This window comes from Protopterus annectens, chromosome 7.part0 (assembly GCF_019279795.1).
Source record: "Protopterus annectens isolate FY-2018-M chromosome 7.part0, PAN1.0, whole genome shotgun sequence".
NCBI classification, from domain to species: Eukaryota; Metazoa; Chordata; order Ceratodontiformes; family Protopteridae; genus Protopterus; species Protopterus annectens.
The window spans coordinates 1,365,673,355-1,365,685,706 of NC_056739.1; positions in this window are offsets into that span (position 1 = coordinate 1,365,673,355).

A 12,352-nucleotide genomic window follows, 5' to 3' on the forward strand; every position below is an offset into this window, starting at 1 on the left:
TGGATTGGTTGTCCTTTGGTCTGGTGATTAGGTGGAGAAGAGGGGCAGGCTTGCCCCTGTTTTCTTCCCTCTCTTGTGCTGGTTGTTTGATGCAAGGAGTTTGGAAGATGAAAGCAAGCAGCAGTATGCTGCTTTGATAAATAAAATAAGTGTGTGGTGGTGATAAGGGTCAGTGGGGATACGCTTCTCTGATGAATGGTTACAGGGCTGTCATTTGTGTTTAATGACTTGCCATGATTCAATAAAGCTGTGTTAATTGAAGTTCAATAAAAGGTCATCAAATATCATTTTGATGTGGTTTGTTTTACTGAAGGGTGTCAGGACAAAGTTAATTATGGTTCAGCATTCATCTAAGCACCCCTTTTCTCATTTATGAGAAAACTCCTTCCCAGAAGGTTTCATAGTTACTTGCTAGTGCATTCCCAGGAGGTGTATGCATTCCTGTCCATTCCACAGGAAAATTACTTTAAATGGATGCAGAGTGGTAGACCCAAATCTGTTCCTGGCCACTAGTGCTGCATACGGTACACCTCCCCATTGATGTTTTTATGTCACGGAGCCAGGTTACTCAAAAGTCATTTTGAATAATACTTGTTACATCAGAACGTGTTTTAAAATCTCCAATTTTCTGTGAGAATAGATGTGTTTGTTTGGCTGGCATAGCCTCTTTCTATCCACTGATCATAAGTTCCATTTAAGTATTCTTAATAACATTATGAGATTATTTTAACTCATTCCCTAAAGCACATCTCTTTTGAGTGTGTACCTTTAATTTCTAGTGGGTGTGGCTTGAACCTTTAAAAAAATAAAGTTATCACCTTACAGTTCTAACAAATACCCACTGACAGAGGTCAAGAATAAATATAATTTTGTCTGCCATCATATATGCTTGAAGATAAAGCATTCTGATACCTTGTATGTAGCATGGTTTTGGGATTATTAGTGCAAATATGAACAAGTGATATTTGATGCCTAGAGGTGCAGTAGGAGGTAACTGCAAAAACGCCTGGAGGCGCACTCGGCTGTAGTGAGTTAAAACATGATAGATTTTGTACAAAAGTCAAAGTTATTGACAAATTCTAGGTCTGACAAATACCAATAGTGAGATCAGGCAAATAAAATATATTTTGAATTGATTTTATCACCATATATACAGCAACAGAAGATTTTTATTCAATACTTTACATAAGTGTTGATTCTAATCTACTAAAGATGGACGATCAGGCTATTGTTATAAATATAGAATGTAGTCAATTCACCCCCTGTGAAGCAAAAATGCCACATCTGAAATTTTAAGCAAAATGCAAATGAGTGCTTAGTAAATATTATTCTTACATATCAAAGCACAGATGAGTTCTCTTCCATATATATTATTTGCTTAGTTACTTATAGTTCTGAATATTTGGTTCATCTTGTTTCTTCATTGTGGCTGATTTACATAATAAATGTTACATATTTAATCTATCCAGTGCTAAGCATCTTTTAAATATACAGAAGACTACTATGAATGCATTAGCAAACTATATAATTTTGCAGTGTGATAATAATAGACATTGTTACATATTTGCCAGGCTTGAATGAACATTTCTGATTGTTTCAGTTGTTGAAAAACAAATATCTTCATGCTTTCAACCAGTAATTGTGTTTATATTTTGAGTGTGCCTTTAATTAATACAGCATGAATTTATGCCATAAATAACATTTAGATGAGATTAATAGTGTAGATTATTTTTTAGCATCATCAACACCAGGCTTACCTAAGAAATAATGCAACACCTATCTCTGCTTATTCTTTCTTTCTTTCTTTCTTTCTTTCTTTCTTTCTTTCTTTCTTTCTTTCTTTCTTTCTTTCTTTCTTTCTTTCTTTCTCTTTCTTTCTCCCTGAATTTTTCCACTCTGTATCCCAAGGAGAGCTGGTATCTTTCAGGACACAGATACCCTATTTTTATAGAATAAATACAGCAAATATAGAGCACAAAGCTCATGCTACCATCCTTGTTAACTGCTTTGCTAAACTAATATCTCTCAATTGCTGACTGTATTTTTTCCAAATTGGCCATCAACATGGTGTCAAGATACTATCACATGTGGCTTCTGTTCTTCTCAACTACTACTAATTTCTGAGCATTGGTGTGTGACAGAGAGAGACTGTGTGTGTGTTTGTGTGTGCGTGTGTGTGTGTGTGTGTGTGTGTGTGTGTGTGTGTGTGTGTGTGTGTGTGTGTGTGTGTGTGTGTGTGTGTATGTGTATGTGTTTGTGGAAACCCTTCATATCTTGTTTGTTTATTGATCTCAGACAGTAAACACCACCTAAAATGTCACCCTAGGCTTTCACGTCATTATTAAAAAATAGGTTGTATACAGAGAGTTCAAGACTGATCTATAATAAAATTGGTGCATATGTGCATGTTGTTTTAAGTAATAAAGATGTGTTACAGAAAAGCATATTTTTCATAAAAAGCCTGGTTGTGCATCTTATGGCATGTAGAATGTATAGTGTATAGAATGAAAACATTAATAGTGTTAAATATATGATTGCTTTCATTAGATATGCATTAAATGTGTTTGGAGATAATGTGGCTTTATACTTCTTTACACACTGGAATGTCCTTGGCACAAAAATGCCTTTCCTAATTTGCTCACTGGCTTGCTGTGCTCTACCATTCCACACAATTTAGATAGTAAGGACCTAAAGAAAAGTATCATCTAACTTTTTTTGTTGGACTCTTTTTAAGCAAAACAGAAACCAACAGTCAAAGCATATATTTCCTTACTTCTTGACTATGCAGTTGGGTTGCATTTGTAGGCAGAACTGAAATTGAATTCCATTTTCCAGTAGAAAGTATGCAACTACCTTTTGGACTTCTTTGTCACTGATAGAATTTAGTCTATGTCTCAGCAACTGAAGGAGAAAGGCCTAGATACACTGTCAATTTAAGCACATGTATATGATGGTTTCCTTCTGTAGCATTAAAGCTTCTTACCTATTTAATTTTATCAGCCACTGTGGTGCAGGGGTAGCATTGTCACCTCACAGCAAGAGGATCTCCTGTTGGATTCTTGGCTGGAGTGCCTTCTGTGTGGTGTCTGCATATCCTCCCCACAGTAGAGTGGCATTCGAAAGACATGCATAATTGGGCGTGCCTTCATTGAAGGTTGGGTGTCGGGCTGGGATCTCTGCACCATAAAAATCTACTGGCAATCATTAGCAGACCGGAGTTCCGCTGTGGCGACCCCTAAATAGGAAAAGCTGAAAGAAGAACAACCTATTTAATATTATCAAGAGTAATTAATAATTTTCTTTCAAGTAAAGAAGTTATTTTTATATGCTTGTGGATCATGAATTATTTGTATTCGCTTAACGGTATGTGCATTGGAATGGTAAATTCATTGTTGGCTTTTAACTTTTAAATAGCTATTGTTTGAGCTATTACTACCATACAACTTATCTAACAGCTGTCTTATTTTAAGGACACAAAAATAATTATGTTTTTGATATGGTAGTGAATTTCTAGGTGGTAGCAGTGTTACCATAAAAACTGGAAAGGGGAGTGGGTAGTGGAGAAATACCGATAACTTCACCTGGAAAATATTTTTTGTATTTGTGAGCAAACAATCCTATTCTTGTTTAATTTACTGTTGATATGTTTGCACTGGGTGGCACAGTTTGAATGGGTGAAGTCTTGTTTACCCAATAATTATTGGTCTGATTTGTAATGGCACTGTGTAACACTTGTTTTGTTTGGACAGTTGATGGTTATTACCTGAGGCAGCAATACCTATTTGCCATGCTCTTTTTAGATCAGGCGTTTGTTGTATATTCTTTAGTATCACTGGGCCACTTTTAAAGTCTATAGAATCTCATATAAATTGTTTATTATGATCAGCTTGTGAGATTATCTCAGATATAATTTCATAAAGTAAGCCAATATGATCCAACATGGAGGAAAACACTGTTTAAAAACTTAAAAATAAAACAAACAACTGACTGAGGTTTCTTTTTGGGGATAAACTCTTGGATAGGCTTGTAAGGGCCCTGGGCCATTAGCCTCGTAACCTCCTATGATCCTATGATGCTATGAACAAAATATGGCATTGTTGTTAAGACACAATAAAACCTTCAAAATGCCAGCAAATGCTTTTGTCTCTTGTAAAAAAAGACTTCATCAAACTGAAGTAACATGAAAAGCTGCTCATTAAATACTTTTCTGTAAATCACATGATGGCATTCAATCAACAAAAATAATGCTGCAGCTTTTTTCCTTTTAATTTACATTTAAAATTTAAGGCTTTATTAAGCCTTGACTGCACACATGTATTAATGTATTCTGCCACATTAACTCATTCACGTCTAAAGCATTTTCCCCTCCTTATTCCCAAATCAAATATATCAAAAAATCATATAGCTTGTACAAGCCTTTCACATATTTATATTAGTATAATTTTTATTTTTTGTTTTAAAATTTTAGACTGCAACATTGACAGTCTTCCAATATAGATGACTGAGCAACCTGAACATTTAGTTACAGATATTACCTTTACAGACATACAAGTAAAGTAGTGTAGTTATCTTTCACTGGCCTATATAACACTATTGGATTAAAGGAAAACTCCACCCTAGAACTAAAAAAAAAAATCTTTTTTTTTTTTTTTTGCTCTTTGTTTCTGACCTGTTTTAACACCTCAAAGTCACTTTAAGTGCTTTATTTGCAATTTTAGCCTGTTTTCCACAACATGGCTACCAATGGGGCTTGATGAATCAGCATGATCTTGTTCTCCCTCAACCCTTTCTTCTTCCCATTATGCTTTGCATGACTCATGCCAGACATAAAGAAGTAACTGTGAATTGCCATGCCATTGACATATAATGTGATTTGTGTGAGTCACTGTTATCTTTTTTTACTTTCTGTAAAAGGACTGCATCTTTTCTGTCTCTAATCACCCTCATTTTTATTTGGCTCAGACCTTGTTTTACACTTTACTTAGAAGTTATCCAACTACAACCAGAAAAGTAGCTAAATGGCAGGCCTTTGTTCAGTGTTTTCTTTTGTAGTTCAAGAGGAATTGACAGTCCCTTCCCCCATACTTCTGCAGAGGTGTTACAACTGTCACTGCACTGAGAAACCATTGCAGAATAAATTCTTTTTGGACTACAAAAGAAAACCTTGAACAAAGGCCTGCATTTAAATGTTCGACAAAGAGCAACTAAAACAAATTTAGGAAACAATGTGTCTATTGTCTGTAAAGATCACTCAATCCCTATGAAACAAGATAATGCCCCTGACAGCTTTGGAATTCTAATTGCAAGTATTCAGTAGTCTGAGAATTCAGAGTGTTTAGAAGGAACAAAAAAAGAATGAAAATATGATGTTCACAACAAATAACAAGGAAGAAAAAGAAACTGATGAATGTCTGTAAAATAAAGAGATTGTGTACCAAAAGGGACTCTGCTTTCTTATGTAATAAACAGATTACAAGGAATGATAACATTTTTTTTTCTATTAGAAAACCTTCAGTCTATAGAGAAAAGTCAACATTTTCACAAAAGAGAAGGTAGAAAAAAGAGGCAAGGGGCAGGTGAAAAGGAAGAAATCAAAACTGAACTTGAAAGAAATGAAGCACATCAGTGTAAGAAAAAGAGAAGAGAAAGACAGATGTTGACTAGCTCAAGCTGTGGATGTACAAAGCCAGCTGGATAAGAGTTGGATGCTTATAAATTTAATATGAAATAAAAACAGTGGGATTAGTAATACTAATGATAATGAGGATCATTCCTTTGTAACAATTGACAGAAGTTGAAGATTCTGGTCAGAAAAGGTATTTTTGTAATTGTAGATTCAATTATTAGAGGAACAGGCACTTACTTTTGCAGAGAAGATAATGAATATTGAATAGTGTTATGTTTGCCAAGGGCAAAAATAGAAGGTGTGAAACGAGCCTTAGAATGCCTTAATGTAAGGAAGTACTGATCTGTTTTCATTCATGCCAGTACAAATGATCTCATCCTCAAGGACTCCCTGGCTCTTTGTAGGGAACATACAGCCCTCTTAAATAATGTAGTTTGTACTAGTGTTAGAACATATTTTTCACAAATCACATATAGAAAGGATAGTCAGGTTACCGTGAATGAAAAGATTTTTTGGGTAAATACCTACATTGAAAAAATGTTTCGTTTAAAAAAAAATTGAAGTGTAGAGCATCCAAGCCCAGTTTTGGGCACATGTGTTCAGACTGGATGGCATGCATTTGTTAAGACCAGGGAAGAAAATTTTTGTAGCAGATATTTTGCAGTATTTGACAAATAGCAACATAGGATGCATTTCTGATGGTTAATGCTAGGAGCATTAATAATAAAGTTTTTTTTATTGGAAATGTTTCTACGTTTTTACAAGACTGATGTTGTTATTGTTTGTAAAACATGGTTAAAGAACAATGACTGGAAACCAGTTCTGTCAGGGTATAAATGTTTTTACTGTAACAGAGATCATAACAAAAATATCAGTTGGAGGTGTTATGATAGGGATTAAAGATAGTTCTGAGACCAGTGATTATGTCAAGTTCATTGATAACACTAATACTATAGACTGTGTAACTGTGACAATCAAGACAGCCCTGGAACATATAATAATTGTTGAAGTGGACAGACCATGAAAGTCAAATCTGTGACCTACAGAAATTCATACATTTCTAGCAGGAAACACAAAAGGGAAGACTAATGTTAGCTGGGGACTTAAATTTACCAGAAACTGATTAGAATAATATTGATTAAATGGCATTAGTAAGGAAATTATTCACAAAGTATGTTCAGGAAAAACAGCTATGTCAGATTAAAAAAGAATACCAGGGAATGGAATATATTAGAAATTGTTTGTCTTCCCCCCAAAAATACTGTCATTTCAAGTCATGTGATTATGGAGTGTAAAGGTTACTTCCTTTCTAGATTAATTTGCCAAAATGAAATCTAAACCAAAAAACAGAAGAATAATTACAGATTACATGGAAGCAAAACAGTTACTATGTAAAACTAACTGGAGTGATGTGTTCAGTGGAGAAACTGGAGACGAAATGTGAAAAGTTTTGAAAGAGAAACTGTTTGAGTACAAAAAAATTAAAAAAAATGTTAAACATCTGAATACAGGCATATAATGTTAGGAGGATATATTTTCATAAGAACAAGATACCTGATTAAGGTGAGAGACAAGAAATATAAGAAATAGAAAGTAGGTAGAACTACAACTTTGAAAACTGAAATAAACAAGCTGGACAAACAAATTAAACATACTATGAGACAAGATCAAGAAAAATCTGAAGAAAATTTCTATAAAGATATTGAGCATAATAGGAAACTTTTAGATACATAAGATGTGGAAGGAGTAAAGACATACAAATTGATAACCTGTGTGTAGATTCTCAGATTTATTCTCAGACACAACAGATTATAAATATAATTACAAAATCTTATGCAAAGCAGTTTGTCTCCACAAAGGGGGTGATAAGTTGCTCTAGTAACATCCAGGCAACCTCAGGTACTGGAATCAAATTAGATTACATTGAAAAAAAGTGAAATCTGGATCCAAATAAAAATCTGAACTTCAACAAAATGGTGAATGACCAGCAGAAAAAGCAGCAGCAAGTCCAGCACAGATAAAAAGTTCCTTTAAAAGATTTATTAACAAACTTACACTTAAAAAATAAAAAAAGTATCATTAAATAAAAAAATATACTTTCATCGTGATACATTCCAGAACATCCTCAGTTAAAGCTAAACAGACTACAGCCAACTTAGCCCTTAAATAACTGTTGTTGAAGCCTCAATGTTTCCTCTTCTCCAGATTTAAAGAGACACCCCCAGATTCAGCAAGCAGCCATGCTGGAATAAGTTATTCCTGCACAGCAGTGAGTGTTCCTTTTCAGCATGGCAGCTCACCATGCATATGAATGAAGGCACCCTGCCATGCTGTAAAATGGACACTGTTCCATGTATGAGTGCAGGGGATGTGTCTGAAAGCAGAGCTCTCACAATACACATGCCCAGTGCACTCCAGAATTGCCGTTCAGCAATTTAAAATGAGTGAGAACGCTCGTAACACCCCCAACCTGTCAAGGTAAGAAATCTGGACAAAGCCATAAAGGGCAATTGTCCCTACCAAGCCAAAAGTTGATAGAATAACAGATTTAGTATAAGCACATAAAGCACACCTCCCAACCCATCAGAGTAAGGAATGTGGACAAAGCCATAAGGGACAATCATCCTGCAAAGCAGAAAGTTGATGGAATAACAGGTTCAACATTAGCATGGATATTCTGAAGGGTACAAATAAAAAAAAACACAACAAATATTTTTTTTATACATGCAATAAAGTTTAAGTGTAGCTGTGTGGGTGTCCCCGTTGCTTAGCTATGCTTAGCCCAGCTGAAATGGCATGATAAGTTAAAAACCAATAGACTTCCAGCATAAGTGCAATAGTGTAGTGGTTGGAGAGTATATCTTGCATGTAGTCATTCATGGTGCAAGCCCCACCAAAGTCATTTCCATATTTTATGTGTAGACATCAAAATTTAAATTTTTTGCATATTTATGTAAGAAGTAACTGAATTTTCTCAACCACAGTAGTGTATTAGGCCCAGATGTGAGATGTCAGTGTAATAAAGTAGTGAAACCTCCATATAAACACACGTTCCCCATACAGTATAGTCACACAAGAATAAATTAATCACAGCACATTGGGGGATGTCAGGGAAGGTAAATAAATCTATATCATGTAATGAATGATGAATCAATCCCATACAGGTGGTAGACCAATATAATAAAATATAAGCAATGCTGAGCATCACACAGCTATGTTGACTGGGTGTAAGCATTGTGTACATATGAATACTAAGCAATGGATAGCCCAGCTAAGTGGATTTGCCCATTGGTAAGCAATACTGAACCTACCCCTTTAAGCACTGCCAACTTTAGCTAAACAGGTTTGCCTGTAGCATAGCTTAGCTCAACATTTTCAAAATCATCTAATCATGGCAAAGTGTGGGAAATTAGCCATATTTAAACCCTGCAGGCAGGAATACAGGTCATAACTGGTTATAGCTCTCCACTGTAGGCAGTATGGCAGAAGTTGGAGAGGGCATATGCTTCTGGGCATAGCACTGGGGCATACAGGAAGGATTTAAGATAGTTCTGAGACCAGTGATTATTTCAAGTTCATTGATAACACTAATACTATAGACTGTGTAACTGTGACAATCAAGACAACCCTGGAACATATAATAATTGTTGGGTGGATAGACCATGAAAGTCAAGTCCTGTAACGTACAGAAATTCACAAATTTCTAGCAGGAAACATAGGAGGAAAGACTAATATTAGCTGGGGACTTAAATTTACCAGAAAAAGATTGGACTAATATTGATTAAATTGCATTAGTAAGGAAATTAGTCACAAAGTATGTTCAAGAAAAACAGCTATGTCAGATTAAAAAAACAATACCAGGGAATGGAACATATTAGAAATTGTTTGTCTTCCCAAAAAAATTACTGTCAGTTCAAGTCATGTGATAATGGAGTGTAAAGGTTAATTTCTTTCTAGATTAATTTGCCAAAATGAAATCCAAATAAAAAAACAGAAGAATAATTACAGATTATATGGAAGCAAAACAGTCACTATGTAAAACTAACTGGAGTGATATGTTCAGTAGAGAAACTGGAGACGAAATGTGAAAAGTTTTGAAAGAGAAATTGTTTGAGTACAAAAAAATCAAAAAAATGTTAAAGATCCGAATCCAGGCATATAATGTTAGGAGGATATATTTTCATAAGAACAAGATACCTGATTAAGGTGAGGGACAAGAACTATAAGAAATAGAAAGTAGGTAGAACTACAACTTTGAAAATTGAAATAAACAAGCTGGACAAACAAATTAAAAATACTATGAGACAAGATCAAGAAAAATTTCAAGAAAATTTCTACAAAGATATTGAGCATAATAGGAAACTTCCAGATGCATAAGATGTGGAAGCAGTAAAAACATACAAATAGATAACCTGTGTGCAGATTCTCAAATTTATTCTCAGACACAACAGATTATAGATATAGTTACAAAATCTTATGCAAAACGGTTTGTCTCCACAAAGGGGGTGATAAGTTGTTTTAGCAACATCCAGGCAACTTCAGATACTGGAATCAAATTAGATTACATTGAAAAAAAGTGCAATCTGGATCCAAATAAAAATCTGAACTTCAACAAAATGGTGAATGACTAGCAGAAAAAGCAGCAGCAAGTCCAGCACAGATAAAAGTTCCTTTAAAAGATTTATTAACAAACTTACACTTAAAAATAAAAAAGTATCATTAAATAAAAAAAGCTACTTTCATTCTGGTACATTCCAGAACTTCCTCAGATAAAGCTAAACAGACTACAGCCAGCTTAGCCCTTAAATCACCTCTGTTGAAGCCTCAATGTTTCCTCTTCTCCAGATTTAAAGAGACACCCCCAGATTCAGCAAGCAGCCATGCTGGAATAAGTTATTCCTGCACAGCAGGGACCGCTCCTGTTCAGCATGACAGCGCACCATGCATATGTATGAAGGTATGCTGCCATGCTGTAAAATGGACACTGTTCCATGTACGAGTGCAGGGGGTGTGTCTAAAAGTAGTGCTCTCACAATACACACACCCCCTGCACTCCAGAATCGCCATTCAGCAATTTAAAACATGTGAGAACGCTCGTAACACCCCCAACCTGTCAGGGTAAGAAATCTGGACAAAGCCATAAGGGACAATCGTCCCTACCAAGCCAAATGTTGATAGAATAACAGATTTAGCATAAGCACATGGAGCACACCTCCAAACCCATCAGAGTAAGGAATGTGGACAAAGCCATAAGGGACAATCTTCCTGCAAAGCAGAAAGTTGATGGAATAACAGGTTCAACATTAGCATGGATATTCTGAAGGGTACAAATAAAAAATAACACAACAAATGCATTTTTCTATACATGCAATAAAGTTTAAGTTGGTGTGCCTGTTGCTTAGCTATGCTTAGCCCAGATGAAATGGCACTATAAGTTAAAAACCAATAGACATCAAGCATAAGTGCAGTAGTGTAGTGGTTAGAGAGTACACCTTGCATGTAGTCATTCATGGTGCCAGCCTCACTAAAGCCATTTCCATTTTGTATGTGTAGACATCAACATTTAAATTTTTTGCATATTTATGTAAAAAGTAACTGAATTTTATCAATCACAGTAGTGTATTAGGTCCAGATCTGAGGTGTCAGTGTAATAAAGTAGTGAGACCCCCATATAAACACAAATGCCCCATACAGTATATTCACACAAGAATATTCACAGCACATTGGGGGATGTCAGGGAAGGTAAAGAAATCTATATTATGTAATGAATGATGAATCAATCCAATACAGGTGGTAGACCAATATAATTAAATATAAGCAATGCTGAGCATCGCACAGCTATGTTGACTGGGTACATATGAATACTAAGCAATGGATAGCCCAGCTAAGTGGATTTGCCCATTGGTAAGCAATACTGAACCTGCCCCTTTAAGCACTGCCAACTTGAGCTAAGCAGGTTTGCCTGTAGCATATCTTAGCTCAGCATTTTCAAAACCATCCAGTTATGGCAAAGGGTGGGAAATCAGCCATATTTATACCCCACAGGTAGGACTACAGCTCATAACTGGTTGTAGCTCTTCACTATAGGCAGTATGGCAGATGTTGGAGAGGGCATGCCCTTCTGGGTGCAGCACTGGGGTATACAGGAGTCCAAGGTCATGGTAGGACTCCTGGTAAAAAAACATGACATGAGACTGCTGCAGGACCAGTACCAGGGCTCCCAATATAAAGCAGAAGCCTGGGAAAGTCTTGCTCATGATCTCACCAGTGCCACTGATATCCCTCAGACAGGTGAGCATGTCTAGCACCACTATGCTGACATGAAAAGGAGGAAGATGGAGCTCTTGGAACAGTGGGTCCAAGAAGCAAGAGACAGTGGAGATGCCCCAGCAGTGTGTAAGTATTCATAGCAATAATTGTTTACCAAAGTCCAGCCTGTGTATGAGATGGATAGGTATGCATAAATGTTTCTCTATTTTCATTGTAGCTGCAGGTGTGTGAGCTGGGAACTAGGAAGCCTATGCCAGCAGGTTGCAAAGGCTGCATCATGATGCTGGTGAGTAACAATCATGCCAAATATAAAGGAGTAAAACCTCTCCTGGCACTATAAAAATGGGTATGGTTTCTACTAAATAAACCAAACAATATGACAGTAATAGTCCCATATAGGTCATATTTAAATAAAAGTGCAACTGTCTGGCAATAAAGTTCTAAATCCTGGACTGG